The 7,453-nt window shown below is 44.2% G+C and overlaps 1 non-coding gene across 1 annotated transcript; it reads left to right on the top strand.

Moving 5' to 3' along the window:
• Positions 1-7,009: 7,009 nt before the first annotated feature.
• TRNAG-GCC (transfer RNA glycine (anticodon GCC)) lies at positions 7,010-7,082 on the top strand. The gene has a single exon. It is a non-coding gene; the product is annotated as a tRNA-Gly (tRNA).
• Positions 7,083-7,453: the final 371 nt, after the last annotated feature.

The raw sequence follows: 7,453 nt of genomic DNA, 5'->3' as shown, positions 1-7,453 counted from the left end.
GGAGCGCACACGCTTTGAAAGGAAGCCCCGCCACGCCGGGAAGTTATGCTGCTCCCCCTTCTTGCCATCTAAAACCCAACTGCCCCCTCCAGGTATATCGAGGAGCCACTTGACCTTATGTTGTTCCATCACTAAGTCATGTCTGACTCTTTGCGACCCCATGGACTGTAGCACGCCAGGTTCCCCCGTCCTTCACTATCTCCCAGAGTTTGCTCAGACTCACATCCATTGAGTCAGTGATGCCATTCAACCATCTCATCCTCTGTCATCCCCTTCTCCTCCTGCCCTCAGTCCTTCCCAGCATCAGGGGCTTTTACCATGAGCTGGCTGTTTGCATCAGGTGGCCAAAGTATTGGAGCCTCAGCATCAGTCCTTCCAATGAATATTCAGGGTTGATTTCCTTTAGGATAGACTGGTTGGATCTCCTTGCAGTCCAAGGGACTCTCAAGAGTCTTCTCCAACACCACAGTTCAAAAGCATCATCAGTTCTTTGGCTCTCAGCTATCTTTATGGGCCAGCTCTCACATCCGTACATGACTACTGGAAAAACCATAGCTTTGACAATATACTTGATGTTTAACTCCTTAGAAAACAAGCCTTCAGAAGACACAGCGAGCAAATGGAGGCTCTAACTTTGCAAACTGAAGAGATTATGATTTGAGATAAAAAGGAAGATCAGATAGCTGGGGTCAGGATAAAAAAAAAAAAAAAAACCAGCAACAAACAACCCTCAGAGCCAGGATCTAGGTATGAGGGGAGGAAGGGGAAGAGGGCAGAGCATGTTGTTTTGAGAACCTAAACAAGCATGGCCCCCAGACTGGGGGGCAGGTTGTGCAGCTGCACACGTGGGTTAAGAGAATCTTAAAAAGCAGGCAACACCTGCCGCTGTGGCCTTTCAACTCCAGCTTGGGTTCGGAGAGAACCACCTCCCCAGCTACACTCTATGATAATTATAGTTAGCTCACGTCTTTGCTGAACCCTGAGGATGTCTACCCAGAAATCTATTTGAAGAAGGGCTTTATAAATTTATCTGTTTTAAAGGGAAGTTTTCCATTTTTAAAAGACTGACAGCTATGAACTAGTCATATTTCTGACATGGGCTGCCCCTGGGAAGAGCTGGCTGCCTGTAGCCAAGAGCAAAGCCCAGCAAGGGACACAGTTGTAAATGTTCAGTGGCTGGCCTTTCCAGTAGCACTGGCTCCATTCTCTCTGCTTGTTTGTTTGATTTTCATATTCATTTGTTTGATTGTGCCAGGTCTTAACTTGTGGCACACGAGATCTTCGGTCTCTGTTACAGCATGTGGGATCTTTTTTATTTTTAAGTGGAGGATAACTGCTTTACAGACTTGTGTGGGCTTCTACCCTACATCAGTGTGAATCAGCCACAGGTACGGGAGGCAGGATCAAGAGGGAGGGGACATGTGGGATCTTTTACTCACGGCAAGTGGAATTTCTAGTTGTGACATGTGGCATTTTCTGTCTCAAAAACAACAGAATGATCTCTGTTCGTTTCCAAGGCAAACCATTCAACATTACAGTAATCCAAGTCTATGCCCCGACCAGTAATGCTGAAGAAGCTGAAGTTGAATGGTTCTGTGAAGACCTACAAGACCTTCTAGAACTAACACCCCCCAAAAAGACGTCCTTCTCATCATAGGGGACTGGAATGCAAAAGCAGGAAGTCAAGAAATATGTGGAGTAATGGGCAAATTTGGCCTTGGAGTACAAAAGGAAGCAGGGCAAAGGCTAACAGAGTTCTGCCAGGAGAACACACTGGTCATAGCAAACACCACTCTCTTCCAACAACACAAGAGATGACTCTACACATGGATATCACCAAATAGTCAATACTGAAATCAGATTAATTATATTCTTTGCAGCCTAAAGATGAAGAAGCTCTATACAGTCAGCAAAAAATAAGACCTTATTGCAAAATTCAAACTTAAATTGAAGAAAGTAGGGAAAACCACTAGACCATTCAGGTATGACCTAAATCAAATTCCTTATAATTATATAGTAGAAGTGACAAATAGATTCAAGGGATTAGAACTAATAGACAGAGTGCCTGAAGAACTATGGACAGAGGTTCATGACATTGTACAGGAGGCAGCGATCAGAACCATCCCCAAGAAAGAGAAATGCAAAAAGGAAAAATGGTTCTCTGAGGAGGCCTTACAAATACCTGGGAAGAGAAAGGCAAAGGAGAACAGAAAAGGTATATCCATCTGAATGCAGCGTTTGAAAGAATAACAAGGAGAGATAAGCAATAGCAATAGCAAGGATATTCCTCAGCAATCAGTGCAAAGAAATAGAAGAAAACAATAGAATGGGAAAGACTAGAGATCTCTTCAAGAAAATTAGAGATACTGAGGGAATATTTCATACAAAGATGGGCACAATAAAGGACAGAAATGTTATGGACCTAACAGAAGTATACGGATGTGAGAGTTGGACTGTGAAAAAAGCTGAGCGATGAAGAATTGATGCTTTTGAACTGTGGTGTTGGAGAAAACTCCTGAGAGTCCCTTGGACTGCAAGGAGATCCAACCAGTCCATTCTGAAGGAGATCAGCCCTGGGTGTTCTTTGGAGGGAATGATGCTAAAGCTGAAGCTCCAGTACTTTGGCCACCTCATGTGAAGAGTTGATTCACTGGAAAGACTCTGATGCTGGGAGGGATTGGGGGCAGGAGGAAAAGGGGACGACAGAGGATGAGATGGCTGGATGGCATCACCGACTCGATGGATGTGAGTTTGAGTGAACTCCGGGAGTTGGTGATGGACAGGGAGGCCTGGCGTGCTGCTATTCATGGGGTCGCAAAGAGTTGGACATGATTGAGTGACTGAACTGAACTGAACTGAACAGAAGCAAAAGATATTAAGAAGAGGTGGCAAGAATACACAGAAGAATTACACAAACAAGATCTTCACGACCCAGATAACCACGATGGTGTGATCACTCACCTAGAGTCAGACATCCTGGCATGTGAAGTCAAGTGGGCCTTAGGAAGCATCACTATGAACAAAGCTAGTGGAGGTGATGGAATTCCAGGTGAGCTATTTCAAATCCTAAAAGATGATGCTGTGAAAGTGTTGCACTCAATATGCCAGCAAATTTGGAAAACGCATCAGGGGCCACCGGACTGGAAAAGGCCAGTTTCCATTCCAATCCCAAAGAAAGGCAATGTCAAAGAATATTCAAACTACCACACAATTGCACTCATCTCACACGCTGGTAAAGTAATGCTCAAAATTCTCCAAGCTAGGCTTAAACAGTATGTGAACCGAAAACTTCCACATGTTTAAGCTGGATTTAGAAAAGGCAGAGGAATCAGAGATCAAATTGCCAACATCTGTTGGATCATCAGAAAAGCAAGAGAGTTCCAGAAAAACATCTACTTCTGCTTTATTGACTATGCCAAAGCCTTTGACTTTGTGGATCACAACAAACTAAAAAATTCTTCAAGATATGGGAATACCAGACCACCTTACCTGCCTCCTGGGAGATCTGTATGCAGGTCAAGAAGCAACAGTTAGAACCAGACATGGAACAACAGACTGGTTCCAAATCGGGAAAGGAGTGTGTCAAGGCTGTATATTGTCACCTTGCTTATTTAACTTATACGAAGAGAACATCATGCAAAATGCCGGATGGATGAAGCACAAGCTGGAATCAAGGTTGCTGGGAGAAATATCAATAACCTCAGAAATGCAGACGACACCAGCTTTATAGCAGAAAGCAAACAGGAACTAAAGAGCCTCCTGATGAAAGTGAACGAGGAGAGTGAACAAAGCTGGCTGAAAACTCAACATTCAAAAAAGTAAGATGATGGCATCTGTTCCCATCACTTCATGGCAAATAGATGGGAAAACAATGGAAACAGTGACAGATGTTACTTTATTCCCTCCAAAGTCACCATGGATGGTGACTGCAGCTATGAAATTAAAAGACGCTTGCTCCTTGGAAGAAAAGCTATGACAAACCTAGGCAGAATATTAAAAAGCAGAGGCATTACCTCACCGACAAAAGCCTGTCTAGTCAAGTAGTCTGTCTACTACTACTTGCCATAGACATGTACGGATCTGAGAGTTGGACTATGATGAAGGCTGAGCGCTGAAGAATTGATGCTTTCTAACTGTGGTGCTGGAGAAGATTCTTGAGAGTCCCTTGCACTGCAAGGAGATAAAACCAATCAATCCTGAATATTCATTAGAAGGACTGATGCTGAAGCTGAAGCTCCAATCCTTTGGCCACTTGATGCAAAGAACTGACTCATTGGAAAAGACCCTGATGCTGGGAAAGATTGAAGGCAGGAGGAGAAGGGTACGACAGAGGATGAGATGGTTGGATGGCATCACCGACTCAATGGACATGAGTTTGAGCAAGCTCCAGGTGCTGGTGATGGACAGGGAAGCCTGGCGTGCTGCAGTCCATGGGGTTGCAAAGAGTTGGACGTGACTGAGCGACTGAACTGAACTGAACTGTGGCATGTGAGATTTAGTTCCTGAACCTGGGCTTCCTGCCTTGGGAGCACAGAATCTTAGCCACTGTGCCACCAGGGAAGTGCCAAGCCAGCGGCTTCTTGGTCGTGGGGGAGTCTCATTGGTTCTCATGGTTAATTGCATTTCCTTTGCTGTCAAGTGGATCCCTAGGTTCTATTCTGTTTGGAGAGATTTCATTTCAGAGGATTAAGCCCTCTAAATCCTTGAATAGTAATGCTACCCTGAGGGACTGAGGGCTGGAGAGGAACATCCATAGGTGGAATCCCAGGCAAGATGAATTTCTGTCTTTCCAGGTGGAAACGGTCCAGCGTGGTCAACCTGTTACCAAGCGGCTGGTCTCTTCAAAGGCTAGTACCACACTGGGGCTGGCAGATTGGCCTTCCAGCCATGGCAGTGGCTGACTCAGCGGGGTGAGTGAGCTCCACGAATGTGCAACTTTTGTGCCTGAAACCGAATGTTTACCTTGAAGGTAGCGGTAGTGTTAGTTGCTCAGTCATGTCTGACTCTTTGCGACCCCATGGACTGTAGCCTTCCAGGCTCCTCTGTCGCCACTCCCTTTTCCAGGAATCTTCCTGACCCAGGGATCGAACCTGAGTCTCCTGCATTGCAGGCGGATTCTTTACTGTCTGAGCCACCAAGGACTCACCATAATATGGGATTCAGATGCTAGATTTGATGTTGAATTTCTTGGTGGTCAAAATAAAAACCTTTTATGTTCTGTTCCAGAATTCTCATTGTTTCAGAAGAAAACAAACGACACCAGTATCTTGGGAAAAGCAAAGCAGGTCCTAATCCTTCGTCTCAAGGAAATCTCTCCCCGACTGACATGGTAGACAAGTCTTCAATAACAGCCCTAAGTAGATGCAGCCATGGGTGGTCAGCTGGGTGAATAATTTATTAAAGCCTATAGCTTTTAAGCCAGCCAGACCTGAGTTTGAATTGTAACTTAAATTGCTTCCCTGGTGGCTCAGAGAGTAAAGAATCTGCCTGCAATGCAGCAGACCTGGGTTTAATCCCTGGGTTGGGAAGATCCTCTGGAGAAGGGAATAGCTACCCACTCCAGTATTCTTACGTGGAGAATCCCATGGACACAGGAACCTGGCAGGCTACAGTCCATAGGGTCACAAAGAGTTGGACATGACTGAGTAACTGACATGTCAACATTTCATTAAATTGCCTTTACTAGGTGGATAATCTCTAGCAAGTTATTCTTCTTGAACTCTGACCACTAACTATTTTTTTTTAACATTGTGTAAACAATCAATTAACATTGTGTAAACATTCTAAAGGAGATCAGCCCTGGGTGTTCTTTGGAAGGAATAATGCTAAAGCTGAAGCTCCAGTACTTTGGCCACCTCATGCGAAGAGCTGACTCATTGGAAAAGACTCTGATGCTGGGAGGGATTGGGAGCAGGAGGAAAAGGGGATGATACAGGATGAGACAGCTGGATGGCATCACCGACCCGATGGACATGAGTTTGAGGGAACTCCGGGAGTTGGTGATGGACAGGGAGGCCTGGCGTGCTGTGATTCATGGGGTCGCAAAGAGTCGGACACGACTGAGCGACTGAAATGAACTGAACTGAACTGAAACAATCAATCTCTATTATAAATGGTTCTAGACATATATAAGTATAGAATGAAAGGGAAAGCTCTCCTCTTTTATCTTCTTCCACTTCCCCCATTCCTCTCCCTCGGCCTTAGGTAACCACCATCAACTGTTGATGTATGTCCTATCCAGCCTTTCAAAAGCACATTGTACTTTACATGAATGCATTATTCTGAAAATTCCATTTTTCCCTGAGCAAAATATCTTGGAGGTAAGAATGGGTTTATCTCAGCATAAACAAGATGAAAAAACAACATATTTGCAAACAAGGTGATCGACAAGGGCTCAATTTCTAAAATATACAAACAGTTCACACAACTCAATATCAGAAATACCAAACAGTCCAATCAGAAAGTGGGCAGAATACAGTCGCTATGGAGAACAGCATGGAGGTTCCTTAAAGTAGAGCTACCATATGATCCAGCAATCCCATTCCTGGGCATACATGTGGAAAAGACAAAAACTCCAATTCAAAAAAATACATGCACCCCAGTGTTCATAACAGAACTATTTACAATAGCTAAGTCATGGAAGCAACCTAAATGTCCATCAACAGATGAATGGATAAAGAAGATGTGGTGTATACCTACAATGAAATATTAGCCCAAAAGGAGAATGAAATATTGCCCTTTGCAGCAACATGGATGGACCCAGACATCGTCATAAATGAAGTTGGATAAAGACAAATATTATATGATATCACTTATATGTGGAATCTAAAAAATAATACAAATGAATTTATTTATAAAACAAAGAGATTCACTGACATAGAAAACAAACATGGCTACAGAAGGGGAAGATGGATAAACTAGGAGCATGGGATTAACAGATACACATCATTATATATAAAGTAGACAAGGAACAAGGATTTATAGCACAGCACATGGGACTATCTTGCAATCCCTGGTGGCTCAGTTGGTAAAGCGTCTGCCTGCCATGCAGGAGACCTGGGTTCGATCCCTGGGTCAGGAAGATCCCCTGGAGAAGAGAAAGACAACCCACTCCAGCATTCCTGCCTGGGAAATCCCATGGACAGAGGAGCCTAGTGGGCTACAGTCTGTACGGTCTCAAAAGTCGGACACAACTTAGCAACTAAACCTACCTACCTAATAATCTATAATGGAAAAGAGTCTGAAAAAATATGGCTGAATCACTTAGCTGCATATTTGAAACTGACAGTGTTATAAATCAACTATACTTCAATAAGGGCTTCCCTGGTGGCCCAGAGGTTAAAGCGTCTGCCTGCAATGCAGGAGACCTGGGTTTGATCCCTGGGTTGGGAAGATCTCCTGGAGAAGGAAATGACAACCCACTCCAGTATTCTTGCCTGGAGAATCCCATGGA

Source organism: Capricornis sumatraensis, chromosome 5 (genome assembly GCF_032405125.1).
Source record: "Capricornis sumatraensis isolate serow.1 chromosome 5, serow.2, whole genome shotgun sequence".
NCBI lineage: Eukaryota > Metazoa > Chordata > Mammalia > Artiodactyla > Bovidae > Capricornis > Capricornis sumatraensis.
The sequence above is the reverse complement of the archived record's forward strand: the minus strand, read 5'-3'. Positions and strand labels throughout refer to the sequence as shown.